This window comes from Mesoplodon bidens (assembly GCF_964165515.1).
Source record: "Mesoplodon bidens genome assembly, chromosome: 5".
In the NCBI taxonomy this organism is placed as follows: Eukaryota; Metazoa; Chordata; class Mammalia; order Artiodactyla; family Ziphiidae; genus Mesoplodon; species Mesoplodon bidens.
In genome coordinates, this window is record NC_138161.1 from 6,546,172 (window position 1) to 6,561,034 (window position 14,863).

Here is a 14,863-nt window from a genome sequence, read left to right on the forward strand (position 1 = left end):
CAGATTCAAAACACCCGGTGCGCGGGCGAGACTACCGGGCGCGGGAAGGAACCGCGGGGTCAGTTCGCTCGGCCCGGGCGCGGCCAGGGCGCAGGCGGGACCCCGGGCCCCGAGGAGGGGCGGCTGGAGGCTTGTTTGTGAAAGTCTATGCAGCCAGCTGAGTTCACCCTCACGGAAGAGTCAGGTGAGGCAGCCCTCACAACCCGACCCTGGACACCTGGCCCGGGCAAGACGCGGTCCCGGGTGCGCGTGCGCGCAGGTCTCGCGGTCCCGCCTCTGGTTCCTCCCCTCCTGGCCGACCAGTCCCAGAAAGCCCCGCGCGCCGGTTTCCAGGGCGACGCGTCAGAGCCAGGAGGCCGCGGGGTTGGCGCTGCAGCGGCAGACGCGCGGAGCAGGTAACAGACCCGATGCCGCCGCGCCCCGCAGCCGGAGGTCTCCGCCCTGCCCCAGCCGAGCCTCCTGCTAAACTTTCCGAGCCTTCTGGTGTCGCCCGGTCCCTCAGTCCTGGCCCCTGCCCAGCTTGGGCCTCGCTGCCTGGCTCTGGAGTTGGTAACGTAGGCGGGCCGTCAGGCCGCTTCCTCCTGCAAAGCGCGGCCTGGTGAAGAGCGGCCCTTGGCGTCCTTCTTCCCAGTTCAGACACTGTGACTGCGACCAGGCAACACACTCACAAGCCCACGCTGGCCCGGGGACCCGCGGACCCGCCCGCACGCGGACTGGCCGCTGGAGGCATTCGGGCAGGGGGCGGCCCCGAGCTGGCCCGGATACGGCCCGAGGGCGGGGCCCGGCCCCAGTCTCCTTACCCCGCCTTCCAGCCCCACCTTCTTCCAGCCCCGCCTTTTTCCAGCCCCGCCACGCTGGGGCCGATTTCACCCCTTCAACTTGGAGGCTTTCGCCGACATTTTTCTTTTATATCTGAATCTGATACGTTAAATTTTGCATCTGCCTGCTTGCTTTTGCTTTGTTTTTTCCTTCTAACCTTAGCGCTGACATTTCCCTAATCCCCATCCCTGGGAAATCTGAATCCTTTGCAGTGTCTTCTGTGTTTTTGTCCCTCACCCGCTCAACTCAGCCTTGGAGCCCTCTATCCACAATTTCCCGGTGGTGCTTTAACATTTCCTTGCCACACGTGTGCCAGCGGGTAAGTTTTCAGGCAAGTTTTTCACTGCCACACATGACCTTGAACTTTTTTTTTAATCTACCCTCACTTCCTAGGTGAATTCATCCAGTCTCATAGGCTCAAAACCCATCTAAATGCGAGTGAACCCCACATGTGTATCTCCAGTCCTGACCCTCCTCTGAACTTCAGACGCATGTCTGCCTGCCCATATCTCTGCTTAGATGTCTAAGGCATCTCCAGCACAGCAAGTCCAGAACATTCCCTCAAACCTGCTCCTCCCGTGCTTTTACCCACCCCAGTTACTGGAAGCCATTCTCCCAAGTTGTCTGGGCATTAGTGTCCTCCTTGACTCCTGTTTTTCTCCCTCCCCACATTGTCTGTCAACACATCCTTCAGAACGTATCCAACGCCCACTGACAGCACCTGGTCCAGGCCTGGATTATTTCAGTAGCCTCCTAATTGGTCTCCCTGCCTTGAGTATAGACAGCCTTATTCTGTTTTCTTTTTCTGTGTTATTTCATGTAAGTTTTTTTTTGAAGGATATGAATTTTATAGTTTCCATAGATAAAAATACAACATTTTTAGTACGCATTTTTGCGACTTTTAAACAAAGTAGACGAAGCTACATAAGCACCTTCAATTAAGCTAAAAATTGAAAGATGCCCTTTAGCATTCTGAGGTATATGACAGTGTCTCTGGAAAGAACTATGGCAAGAACTTTAAAACTGACTTTACGGAAGAATGAAAGAATTCTTCCAAGTGAGAAAAAAAGTCACGTAGGAATTTACGCTCTGTTTGTTCTGTATTCTTTCTTTTTTGGTTTTTTAGAGAAGCACCAAAAGAGGCAAATTGAAATGAAGACAAGTGAGCATTCCTACGCTGATCGCTTTGATAGTAAGTACCTGGGCGCTGATACTTCAGTCAGGCACAGAGTGAGGCAGTGATTGATATGAAAGGTCCCTGCCCTCCGGGAGCTAATGGCCCCAGACACCTGTCCCCTTGCCAGTTGCAAACCCCCAGCCTCCGTTGTCTCTTTTTCCATCTAGTGAAACCCTGACGGACCAAAGTATAACGGTAGGGCAGCTGCAACTTGCAGAGGGACTATAGGATGTTCCGCTGTCCAGCCTCCCTTTGCCCTGTCACTGCATAGAGGCTCTTAAAGCCACCTGAGGGGAATCTCCTCCGTCTTCAGCTGCCACAACTGCAACCCCCCTGTGCTTTGGATCTCACCCCCTCCCACTTGCTGTCACTCTCGGCTGTCCATTCTCTCACCTGTGTCATCACCTCTTCCATCTTGACTGGCGCTTTCCCTCGGCTTTTAAACATGCTCAAGACCTCCCATCACAAAAGAAACAGAAACAAACTCCCTTGACCTCAATTCTCTTTCATTTTCCAGTTATTGCTCAATTTCTCATCCCCCTTGACAGGCAAACTTTGGTAAAGAATTGCCGTATTCAGTGTATCCATTCCCTGCCTCTCATTCCTCGACCCGCTCCAGTCTGCCCTCCACTCTCATCTCTGCACTAAAACCACTAATCAGACGTTCCCGGCCACGTCTTGTTCAGTCTCTCAGCAGCACATAAGTTTGACGCTGCTGCTCCCCTCCCACTCGCGAAGCACTGTCTTCCCTGGGCTTCTGCAACCTCAGCCACGCCCAGCCTTCTGATCCTCCGGCTCCCATAGGCCCAGCTGCTGGGCAGCAGTGCCTCTTAATACCTCTCAGACCCCTGCAACTCAACACGCACGAGACCTGGCAGTCTCCCACCACCCCACCCACTGGGACCCCTTCCACCGGAAACCAGGATTCCTCCTTGACCTTTTCCCTCACCCCAGCATCCAGTGGGTCACCAAGCCCTGGTGACATTGTCCCCTGTGCATCTTTCACATCATCACGGGCACCTTGGTCCAAGCTCCCGCCTTCCTTCGTCCCGCCTCCTGCACCCGCTGCTCTCTGACTCTTCCCTCTTCTGTTCTCCCCCGCTGCAGCCAGAGTCACCTCTTCGGAAGGCAGCGCAGATCATCCCTTCCCCAGCCTCTCTCTCTTTTGCTTACTGCTAGCTGGCTGTTCCTCTTGGATGAAAGATGCAGACCATAAACATGCCTTCCAGTGACCCTGCAGCTGTTCACCCCACTGACCTCTGGAGCCCCATCTGGAACCGCTGGCCCTTGTCACGGGGCCCAGCCACAGGGGCCTCCTCTACGCGCCAGCCCTGGCACTGCCTTCTCTCTCTGCGCTGTTCTTCCTTCCCACCCTCCATTCCTCTTTGCCCAGTCAATTCCCACTGACCCTGCATATCTCAACCTAGAATGCACCGCTCTAGGGAAACTCCCAGGTCACTGTCTAGATCGGGCTTCTTTGCCATATATCCTCACAGAGTTGTAGCTCTTTCCTTTAAAACACTTAGAACAGTCACTGTTGTGATTAGTTAATTACCGATGTATTAGCTCCACGAAAACAGACACGTTTCTGTGTTCATTATACCCTCCACACCTCACACAGCTCCTGGCACGTGGTAAGCACTCAAATGTGTGTTGAAAGAATGAATGAAATGGACATTCGAATGTGTAACATCAAATGTGGGATATTTTCGTAGAATTTTATTAAAATAGAGTGAAAATTCTAGTAAAAAAGAATCAGGTCTGGGCTTCCCTGGTGGCGCAGTGGTTGAGAGTCCGCCTGCTGATGCAGGGGACGCGGGTTCGTGCCCCGGTCCGGGAAGATCCCACATGCCGCGGAGTGGCTGGGCCCGTGAGCCATGGCCACTGAGCCTGCGCGTCCGGAGCCGCAACGGGAGAGGCCACAACAGTGAGAGGCCCGCGTACCGAAAAAAAAAAAAAAAAAAAAAAAGAATCAGGTCAGCACTGTAAATTAAAAAGAAATGTGGCAGTGGCCGGGAGGGGGAGCTAAAAGTTTACGCGTCTGTGAATATAGCCCTAGAGTGTGGGCTCTTCCTGTAGCCCATGCAGTAGCTGCATTTGCCGCCACCTGGTGGGAGCAGAGAGGCACAGCTTCTAACCCTGAAGGCGCTGCCTTGGGAAGCTGAGTCTGGTGATGAATTTGAGCTCTTTGTCAAAAATCAATTAAATATATAAAATTGTTAAATAACCAAAACCTACATAACTTGTCTATAACCATCCAAACCTTGAATGGCACAATTCCATGTTATCCAATAATGCCTGAGATTTCTGATGTATATAGGTATATTTAATTGATGGACTTTCATGCCGGACTAAACCTTAAACGACATTGAAAACAGCAAATTTCGTACATTAAACCATTGAGGCCAGGCAGCTAGCTAGTACTGGCAGAGCTGGAACTATAACTCAGACGTCTCGCCACACAAGCCTTTTTCCTTCTGTAGCAATACTTCCTCTCTTAATTCCAGTGTTCATTCTTTTTTTTTTTCGGCTGCATTGGGTCTTCGTTGCTGCGTGTGGGTTTTCCCTAGTTGTGGAGAGCAGGGGCTACGCTTCCTTGCGGTGTGTGGGCTTCTCATTGCAGTGGCTTCTCTTGTTGCGGAGCACAGGCTCTAGGCACGCGGGCTTCAGTACTTGTGGCTCATGGGCTTCAGTAGTTGTGGCTCGCGGGCTCTAGAGCACAGGCTCAGTAGTTATGGCGCACGGACTTAGCTGCTCCATGGCATGTGGGATCTTCCCAGACCAGGGATCGAACCCATGTCTCCTGCATTGGCAGGCAGATTCTTAACCACTGCGCCACCAGGGAAGTCTCCCAGTGTCCATTCTTAAACTTCCTTTCTTCAATATTAGAGCAACCACATTTCTGAAGCCAAAAATTGGGACACATCATCTTAAAAGTGGACACAGTGTTAGAAATCGTGTTCTTGAAAGCCTTGATGTATGTGATCATCTTGCCTATTTTTATAACTATTTTTATAAGCTAAGGGAAGAGCTTTTCTGGTCATTTAACATTCTGCTGAACTTTAAGTCAAAGAGTTCAGGCCTTTTGTTCTGTAGGAAGACCCTCAACCTGGGTCTGGTTGGTGTCTCCCCCTGACCTGACTCAGGCCTGATCCTGGCAGGGAGACCACAGGAATGACCCTGTGCTCTTCTCAGTTTCCGGGAGGCACATGAGGTCCACCTGTCCCACTGGTGGTGCAGGCCTTGCTGACCCGTTGATGGTCAAGGTGTCTGCCAGGTTTCTCCACAAAGCCACCCTCTTTCCCTTTGTATTTGATTAGTATTATGCCAGATCCTTTTCCTTATCAGACTTATGTTCACTGGCCTTTAGCATCCACTGTCAAGTCCTGCCTGTTTCAGCTACCTCTCTGATAGCCATCAAACAGTCATTGTCCCTTTCAGCCATTCCTTGTACATTTATTAGCTGTCATTCTACCATGAGGAAGAGCTTTCTCTTCCTTTCTCTATTTATTTATTCATTTGTATTAGTATGGACTCATGGATTCCTATCTTATTTAATAGGTTGTCATCTTATTTCATTCTTATATATTTTGATGCTCAAATTGTCCTAGATTTGATCAGTGAAAACTTCAAGTTGGCTTCTGTGTCCTTTTTCACATACCAGCATTATCTTGTACTTTGCCTGCCCCAAGCCTGGAATCATCCATGTCTCTGAGGAACTCTGATTCCCTTTAGTAGAGAATGGTATTTAGTGGCGAATGATGCTCAGTGTCCTCATTGTTACCGGGGTGTCATTGCTTCTAGGCCTTCAGCAGAGTTAGGAAAATTACCCCCCCACCCCCACACACATGCACACATGCACATATATGCATATAGATTGGTAACTAGCTATCCTTGTGTGTGTGCATATATATATATATATATAATATATATAAATGTGTGTATATATATATTAGCCCAATATTCCCTATTCTAATCGAACACCTCAGAGTTACTTCTAGACGTCCCCCTTTCTACGTAAGTAAAACCCTTTTAGGCAGAAATAAAGTTGTCTTCTATGATTCTAAATATATTTATTTATTTCCTCAATTATCTTGTTTGCTCTGTGTAATTAATTTCCTGATCTTGCCGCTACCTGTCACCTTTTGTCACCCACACCCCCACACTTCTCCTCCCCACCCAGCCCTCTCAGCCTCCGGGCATGCCTCCACCTACGCCCCTGCGCAATGGCCAGCCTTCTTGCTTTTTAAAATCCCTGTTCTGAGTGCTTGATGAGAGAGTTTGCTCGTTTCTCCAGCTAGTTTTTCCAAAACCATCCCACCAGCTCCCCAGAGTTGGTGATCTTTCTCCTAGGTGTAGTCCAGACAAGGTATAGCAAGACGGTTTTGAGAGCGTTATTTCCCCAAAGCACGTGAAGTCATCCTCTTCATTGACTTCTTGAAGTTGATAATAGTATACGTTTCATTTACATGTTAATAGCCTGCTTTTAGTCTCATTTTGATTTATGATGTTTTTCATGATAACTTCTATTAGTCTCCTGTTGCTGCTCTAACACATACCACAAACTCTGGCTTAAAACAACACAGATTTATTCTCTTATAGTTCTGGAGGTCAGAAGTCTGAAGTGAGTCTCATAAGGCTAAAAATTAAGATATCAGCAGGGTTGGTCCCTTCCAGGGACTCCAGGGGAGAATCCATTCCCTTGCCTCTTAACAGCTTCTAGAACAGCCAGTATTTGGCTTGCGACCCCCTTCCTCCGCCCTCAGAGCCAGCAGGGGAACATCTGTCTCTGCCTCTTCCTCCCTCATCACACTGCTATCTTCTGACTGACTCCCCCTGTGTACCTCTTATAAAGGTTTTTGTAATTGTATCAGGCCCACATGGATAAACCAGGATAATTCAGGATCATCTCCCCACCTCAATCAATATCCTTCAAGTGGTCATCTGCAAAGTTCCTTTTGCTCTATGCAGTTATCTCATTGTGTTCATAGTCCTGGGGATTCACAGTTTCTAGGGATTCAGATGTGGACATCCTTCAGGGCAGGGGGCAGTATTCAGCCTAACACAGTACCAAATATGTCTTAAATCTTAAAACTAGGATTTTAACTCCTTTCTTTATAGCAGGTGATAAGCAACATGTAGACAATGATTAGGAACATGACTTGGAGATCTTTGCATATCCACACATACAGAGATATATTTCAGTCTGATTTTTTAAACAACTATGCAGTATCATCATTACTATTAATCATGGGTACAATAACAATGTTTCATCCAATTTTTTAATTTTTGCCATTCTGATAGGTGAAACTGCAATCTAATTCTTTTCATTGGCATTTCATTAATTAAGAGCAAGTTTAAAATACATTTTATATATATTTTTGGTTGTCTATGTTGCTGTAATGTGCTTGTTCTGTAATGTGTTCATACCCTTTGCCCATTTTACTTATGGAGTATCATAAGAGTTCTTTGTAAGTTAAGGAATTAGCTCTTTGTCATATGTGTTGAAAATAGTTTTCTCAGTTTCTGAAGTGCCTTTTAACTTTATGATTTTTTTGTTATAAAGAAGTTTTAAATTTTTATATATGCATCCAAAATAGGAGCACTTAAATACATAACAGAAATAAAGGGAGAAATTGACAGCAACACAATAATAATAGGGAACTTCAACACTCCACTTACACTGATGCACAGATCATCCAGACAGAAAATCAATAAGGAAATTCTGGCTTTAAATGACATATTAGAACACACATATATAGATAGATTTTTTTTCGGGGGGGGTGCTTTTTCCATCCAAAAGCAGCAGAATACACATTCTTTTCACATGCACATGGGACATTCTTCAGGACAGATTACATACTAGGCTACAAAACAAGTCTCAGTAAATTTAAGAATATTGAAATACATCAAGCATCTTTTCTGAATGCAATGCTATGAGACTAGAAATCAACTGCAAGGAAAAAAAAAGACGGCAAAAAAACAAACACACGGAGGCTAAATAATATGCTACTAAACAACCAATGGATCACTGAAGAAATCAAATGAGATATAAAAAAATACCTGGAGACAAATGAAAGCAAGAACACAAGGATCCAAAATCCATGGGATGCAGCAAAAGCAGTTCTAAGAGGGAAGCTTATAGCAGTACAAGCTTACCTCAGGAAACAAGAAAATCTCATATAAATAACCTAACCTTACATCTAAAGGAACTAGAGAAAGAAGAACAAACAGGATCCAAAGTTAATAGAAGGAAAGAAATCATTAAGATCAGAGCAGAAATAAATAGAGACTAAAAAAACAATAGAAAATATCAATGAAACTAAGAGCTGGTTCCCTGAAAAGATACAAGAAATTGACAACACTTTAGCCAGACTCATCAAAAAAAAAAAAAAAAGAGGGCCTGAATCAGTAAAATCAGAAATGAAAAAGAAGTTACAATTGACACCACAGAAAAACAAAGGATCATAAAAGATTACTACAACCAACTATATCCCAATAAAATGTACAACCTAGAAGAAATGGACAAATTCCTAGAAATGTACAGTTTCCCAAGACTGAACCAGGAAGAAATAGAAAATATGAACAGACCAATTACAATTTCATTAGTAATGAAATTGAATCAGAAATAATAATAATTTTTTAAAACTTTCAACAAACTAAAGTCCAGGACCAGATGGCTTCACAGGTGAATTCTACCAAACATTAGAGAAGAGTTAACACCTATGCTTCTCAAACTATTCCAAAAAATTGCAGAGGAAGGAATGTTTCTGAACTCATTTTACAAGGCCAGCATCACCCTGATACCAAAACCAGACAAAGGTATCACCAAAAAAAAAAATTATAGGCCAATATCACTGATGAACATAGATGCAAAAATGCTCAACAAAATATTAGCAAACCAAATCCAACAATACATTAAAAGGGTCATACACCATTATCAAGCAGGATTTATCCCAGGGATGCAAGGATGATTCAATATCTGCAAATCAATCAATGTGATACACAACATTAACAAATTGAAGAATAAATACCATATGACCATCTCAGTAGATGCAGAAAAAGCTTTTGACAAAAGCTAACATCTATTTATGATCACAAAAAACAAAACCCTCCAGAGAGTGAGTATAGAGACCCAACATAATAAATGCTATATATGACATAATAAATGCTATATATATATATATATATATATATACAGTCCACAGCTAACATCATACTCAATGATGAAAAGCTAAAAGCGTTTCCCCTAAGATCAGGAACCAGACAAGGATGCCCACTCTCGCCACTTTTATTCAACATAGTGTTGGAAGTCCTAACCACAGAAATCAGACAAGAAAAAGAAATAAAAGGAATCCAAATTGGAAAGGAAGCAGTAAAACTGTCTCTGTTTGCAGATGACATGATACTATACATAGAAAATCCTAAAGACACCACCAAAAAACTCCTGGAACTCATCGATCAATAAAGTTGAAGGATACAAAATTAATATACAGAAATCTGTTGCATTTCTATACACTAACAACAAGCTATCAGAAAGAGAAATTAAGGAAACAGTCCCATTTACCATCACATTAAAAAGAATAAAATACCTAGGAATAAACCTACCTAAGGAGGTAGAAGACCTGTACTTGGAAAACTATAAGACACCAATTAAATATACTGAAGATGACACAAACAGATGGAAAGATATACTGTGTTCATGGATTGGAAGAATTAATATTGTCAAAATAACCATCCTACCAAAGGCAATCTACAGATTCAATGCAATCCCTAGCAAAATACCAAGGACACTTCACAGAACTAGAACAAATAATTTTAAAATTTGTATGGAGGCACAAAAGACCTCAAATACCCAAAACAATCTTGAGAAAGAACAGAGCTGATGGTATCACACTCCCTGACTTCAGACTATACTACAAAGCTACATTAATCAAAACAGTATGGTACTGGCACAAAAACAGCCACATAGATAAATGGAACAGAATAGAGAGCCCAGAAATAAAACCATGCACTTATGGTCAACTAATCTAAGACAGAGGAGGCAAGAACATACCATGGAGAAAAGACAGCCTCTTCAATAAGTAGTGCTGGGAAAACTGGACTGCTCCATGTAAAAGAATAAAATTAGAGCATATTCTAACACCATATACAAGAATAAACTCATGGGTACACTAATATGTATAAAACAGATAAGTAATAAGAACCTGCTGTATAAAAAAATAAATAGGGGCTTCCCTGGTGGCGCAGTGGTTGAGAGTCCGCCTGCCGATGCAGGGGACACAGGTTCGTGCCCCGGTCTGGGAAGATCCCACATGCCGCAGAGCGGCTAGGCCCGTGAGCCATGGCTGCTGAGCCTGCGCATCCGGAGCCTGTGCTCTGCAAGGGGAGAGGCCACAACAGTGAGAGGCCCGCCTACCGCAAAAAAAAAAAAAAAATAAATAAATAAATAAATAAATAAATAAAATTTTTAAAATAAATAAATAAATAAACTCAAGGGACTTCCCTGGTGGTCCAGTGGTAAAGAATCTGCCTTCCAATGCAGGAGACATGGGTTTGATCCCTGGTTAGGGAACTAAGATCCAACATGCCGCGGGGAAACTAAGCCCAGGCACCACAACTACTGAGCCCACACAACTCAACTAGAGAAACTGCGTGCCACAAACTACAGAGCCCACGTGCTCTGGAGCCTGCGCGCCACATCTAGAGAAGAGTAAACCCGCATGCCACACCTAGAGAGAAGCCTGTATGCTGCAACAAAAGATCCTGCATGCCTCAATGAAGATCCTGTGTACCACAACTAAGACCCAACACAGCCAAATAAATAAATAAATAACAAATAAATCTTTAAAAAAATAATAAAAATAAACTCAAAATGGATTAAAGACCTAAATGCAAGACTGGAAACCATAAAACTCCTAGAAGAAAACATAGGTGGGATGCTTTTCTTTTTTTGACCGCACCATGCAGCATGTGAGATCTTAGTTCCCGGACCAGGGATCGAATCTATGCCCCTCTGTAGGAGGTGCAGAGTCTTAACTACTGGACCACCAAGAAGTCCAGGTGAGACACTCTGACATAAATTGTAGCAATATTTTTTTTGATCTGTCTCCTAAGGCAAAGGAAACAAAAACAAGAATAAACAAGCGGAACCTAATTAAACTTAAAAGCTTATACACAGCCAGGGAAGCCACTGACAAAACAAGAAGACAACCTACGGACTGGGAGAAAATATATGCAAATGATATAACCTATAAGGGGTTAATATCCACAATATATAAACAGCTCATACAACTCAATGTCAGAAAAACAAACAACCCCATTAAAAAATGGGCAAAAGATCTGAATAGACATTTCTTCAAAGGAGATATACAAATGGCCAAAAGGCACATGAAAGATGCTCAACATCATCAATCATCTGAGAAATGCAAATCGAAACCACCATGAGATATCACCTCATGCCTGTTAGAATGGCTATGATCAAAAAGACCATAAATAACAAATGTTGGGGAGGATGTGGAGGAAAGGGAGCCCTTGTGCATGGCTGATAAAAATGCAGGTTGGTGCAGCCACTGTGGAAAACAGTATGGAATTTCCTCAAAAAAACAAAAAATAGAACTACCACATGACCCAGCAATTCTACTCCTGGGTATATATCTGAAGAGAATGAAAACATGGATTCAAAAACATACATGCACCACAATGTTCATAGCAGCCTTTTGTACAATAGCCAAGATTTGGATGCAGCTTAAGTGTCCATTACCAAATGAATGGATAAAGAAGGTGTGGTATATATGTGTGTGTATACACACACACACACACACACGCACACATATACATATACATGGAATACTACTTAGTCATAAAAAAGAATGAAATATTGCCATTTGCAGCAACATGGATGGACTTGGAGGTTTTTATGCTAAGTAAAATTAGACAGAGAAAGACAAATATTGTATGGTATCACTTATATGTGGAATCTAAAAAATAAAATAAACTAGTAAATGTAAGAAAAAAGAAACAGACTCGCAGATATAGAGAACAAACTAGTGGTTATGAGTGAGGAGAGGGAGTGGAGAAGGGACAAGTGAGGGGTAGGTGATAAGTACAAATTATGATGTATAAAATAAATAACCTACAAGGCTATATTGTACAGCACAGGGAATATAGCCAAAAATTTATAATAACTATAAATGGAGTATAACCTTTAAAAATTGTGAGAATCACTATGTTGTACACATGAAACATATAATATTGTAAATCAACTATACCTGAATAAAAACACTTTAAAAAAATTTTATGCAGCCATTTTTACTAATTGTTTCCTTTGTGGTTTGTGAGCTTTATTTCTTACCACACTCCATGTTTTCTTTTAAGATTTGTTTTTAACATTTACATTTTAAATTCATCTAATATTTAAGTGTAAGAAATGTAATAAGAATTCACTTTTGTTCTGATTTCCAGACAGATGTCTAGCCTGTTGCCGCACACCATCATTTCTTGGAAGTCTGCTTTTCTCCACCTTTATCTTATACTAGGTTTCCATATGTATTTGTTTCTGTTTCTGAACTCTTTATTACATTATATTGCTCTATCTATTCAAGCACTATTATCAGGCTCTTTTAATGACTATAGCTTTATATCACAATATCTGATAGAGGTAGTCCCTTCTCATCATTTTTTTAAAATCCTTTTGTTCTCATGTATTTTTCATATTCATAATTATATGAATTTAGTATGATCTTGTCAAATTTCCAAAAAAGATTACTCTTGACATTTTTACTAGGAATACTGTGATTATGTACATTAAATTAGGGAGAAGTTACATCTTTATCACCTTGGTCCTTCTTATATAAGTACACTATATGTCTTTCCACTTACATAGATCTTCTTTTATTTCTTTCAGTAGTTTAAAAGTTTTTTACATATTATTTGTATTAAACCTGTATCAGATGTTTTAAATTTTTAGCTGATATATAGTAGGTGGGATCTTTTCATCTATTTTCCAAGTCATTTCATTTAACATATAGAAAAGATTGATTTTTATATCCATTTAATAGCCAATAGTTTTATTGAATTCCCTTTATTTTATACTGTTGTATGGGGTTTTATAAGTTTAAAATCATGTTACCTGCACATAATAAATGATTTGTCTTTTCTTTTCCAATATTTATACATGTTATTTCTTTCTCATGTCTAATTTCATTGGCTAGTACCTCCAGAGCAATATTAATTAGCAGAAGTGATCATTGGTATCTTTATCTAAATCCTTACAGCAATGTAAATTAATGGTTCACTGTTAAGCATGAGATTAGCTTTTATTTTGAGATATGTATTAATATTTCTTTATCATATTGGGAAAGCATTCATTTAGGGCATTTTGTGTTGGGTCAGCACTAGTGAGAAGTTTTTCAGGAGTAATGGATATGGAGAAAGGACTTAAGAAGCATAGAGGCACCCTGAACATTCATTTATTTAGTCAATCTTTATTGAACACATTATTTCCCAGGAACTCCTCTAGGCACAGGGGATACAGCAGTAGACAAAACAGTCAAAAATACTGCCATCATGAAGCATACAATTTAATTGAGAAGTCGGGCAACAAATCAGATGAATAAGTAAAATATGTATGAAATTAGACTAGTGATATGTTCTAAGAGGAAATATAAAGTGGGAAAGAGAATAGGAAGCGTTGAGAATGGGTGAGAAAAGAGGGAAAACTTGTAAGTCAAGCTACCGTTTCCCACGAAGCAGGACTGAGAATACAATTAAGAATACAGTTACCTACCCACACAATAATTTGGGTTGGGAAACATAGCCGTAACCACTTTTTGAAAACTAAATGGTCCCTATAAATTAATTACAACTTCACTACAGAATATTTACCTTTAAGAATTAGGATTTTGGGCCTCCCTGGTGGCGCAGTGGTTGAGAGTCCGCCTGCCGGTGCAGGGGATACGGGTTCGTGCCCCGGTCTGGGAGGATCCCATATGCCGCGGAGCGGCTGGGCCCGTGAGCCATGGCCGCTGGGCCTGCGCATCCGGAGCCTGTGCTCCGCAACGGGAGAGGCCACAACAGTGAGAGGCCCGCATACCGCAAAAAAAAAAAAAAAAAAAAAAAAGAATTAGGATTTTCTGGTTGTAATAAAAGCCAAGAATCTGACAATTTGTGAGACAGATTGTTGAGTCAGAAGGATACATTTCAGTACATAATACTAAAGTCTATCAATATCAGTGCTTCTAAGATAAGATCCAGTGCCCACCAGTAGTACCTGTTGCTTTCAGGCAAGTAACACATAATCCAAAAACTTTCATTATTCATATTCAAATTTTTATTAGAAAGAAAGAACATGCAGGTGGGCCACACGATCTTTTGTTTTGTGCCCCAAATTTTGAGACGCACTGCTCTGCTGTGGCCCCTTCAAATCTTATTTCTGCAGGACTGTTTGATAACTACAACCAAGAATTTCCCAATCAACTGCTAATAACTGATTCACTTTGATAGAGAGAAAGCCTTATAGTGTGTGAAGTATAAAGCAATCCATATGCAAATGAATATATATAAATTAATACTGGTTCAAAACTTTTAACTTCCTATTATATAAATGTTTACTGATGAGCTCTTAACATTTGCCTTTTGTAATATCATTCTAGGTTTCTTGAAATGTATTATTTTCTTTTTTTTAGTATAAATTTATTTATGTTTATTTAATTTTGGCTGCATTGGGTCTTCTTTGCTGCACGCGGGCTTTCTCTATTTGTGGCGAGCGGGGGCTACTCTTCGTTGCGGTGCGCGGGCTTCCCATTGCAGTGGCTTCTCTTGTTGTGGAGCATGGGCTCTAGGCACATGGGCTTCGGTAGTTGTGGC

The 14,863-nt window shown here is 42.2% G+C and overlaps 1 protein-coding gene across 1 annotated transcript in view; it reads left to right on the top strand.

The window, feature by feature from the left end:
- The first annotated feature begins 341 nt into the window (after window positions 1–341).
- The window catches only part of LCA5L (lebercilin LCA5 like), a 39,606-nt gene continuing 25,084 nt past the window's right edge, over window positions 342–14,863 (top strand). Inside the window, exons 1-2 of the mRNA XM_081235831.1 lie at window positions 342–395; window positions 1,946–2,011. The gene's annotated coding sequence lies outside the window, so the exon portion shown is untranslated. The remainder of the gene's footprint in view (window positions 396–1,945; window positions 2,012–14,863) is intronic.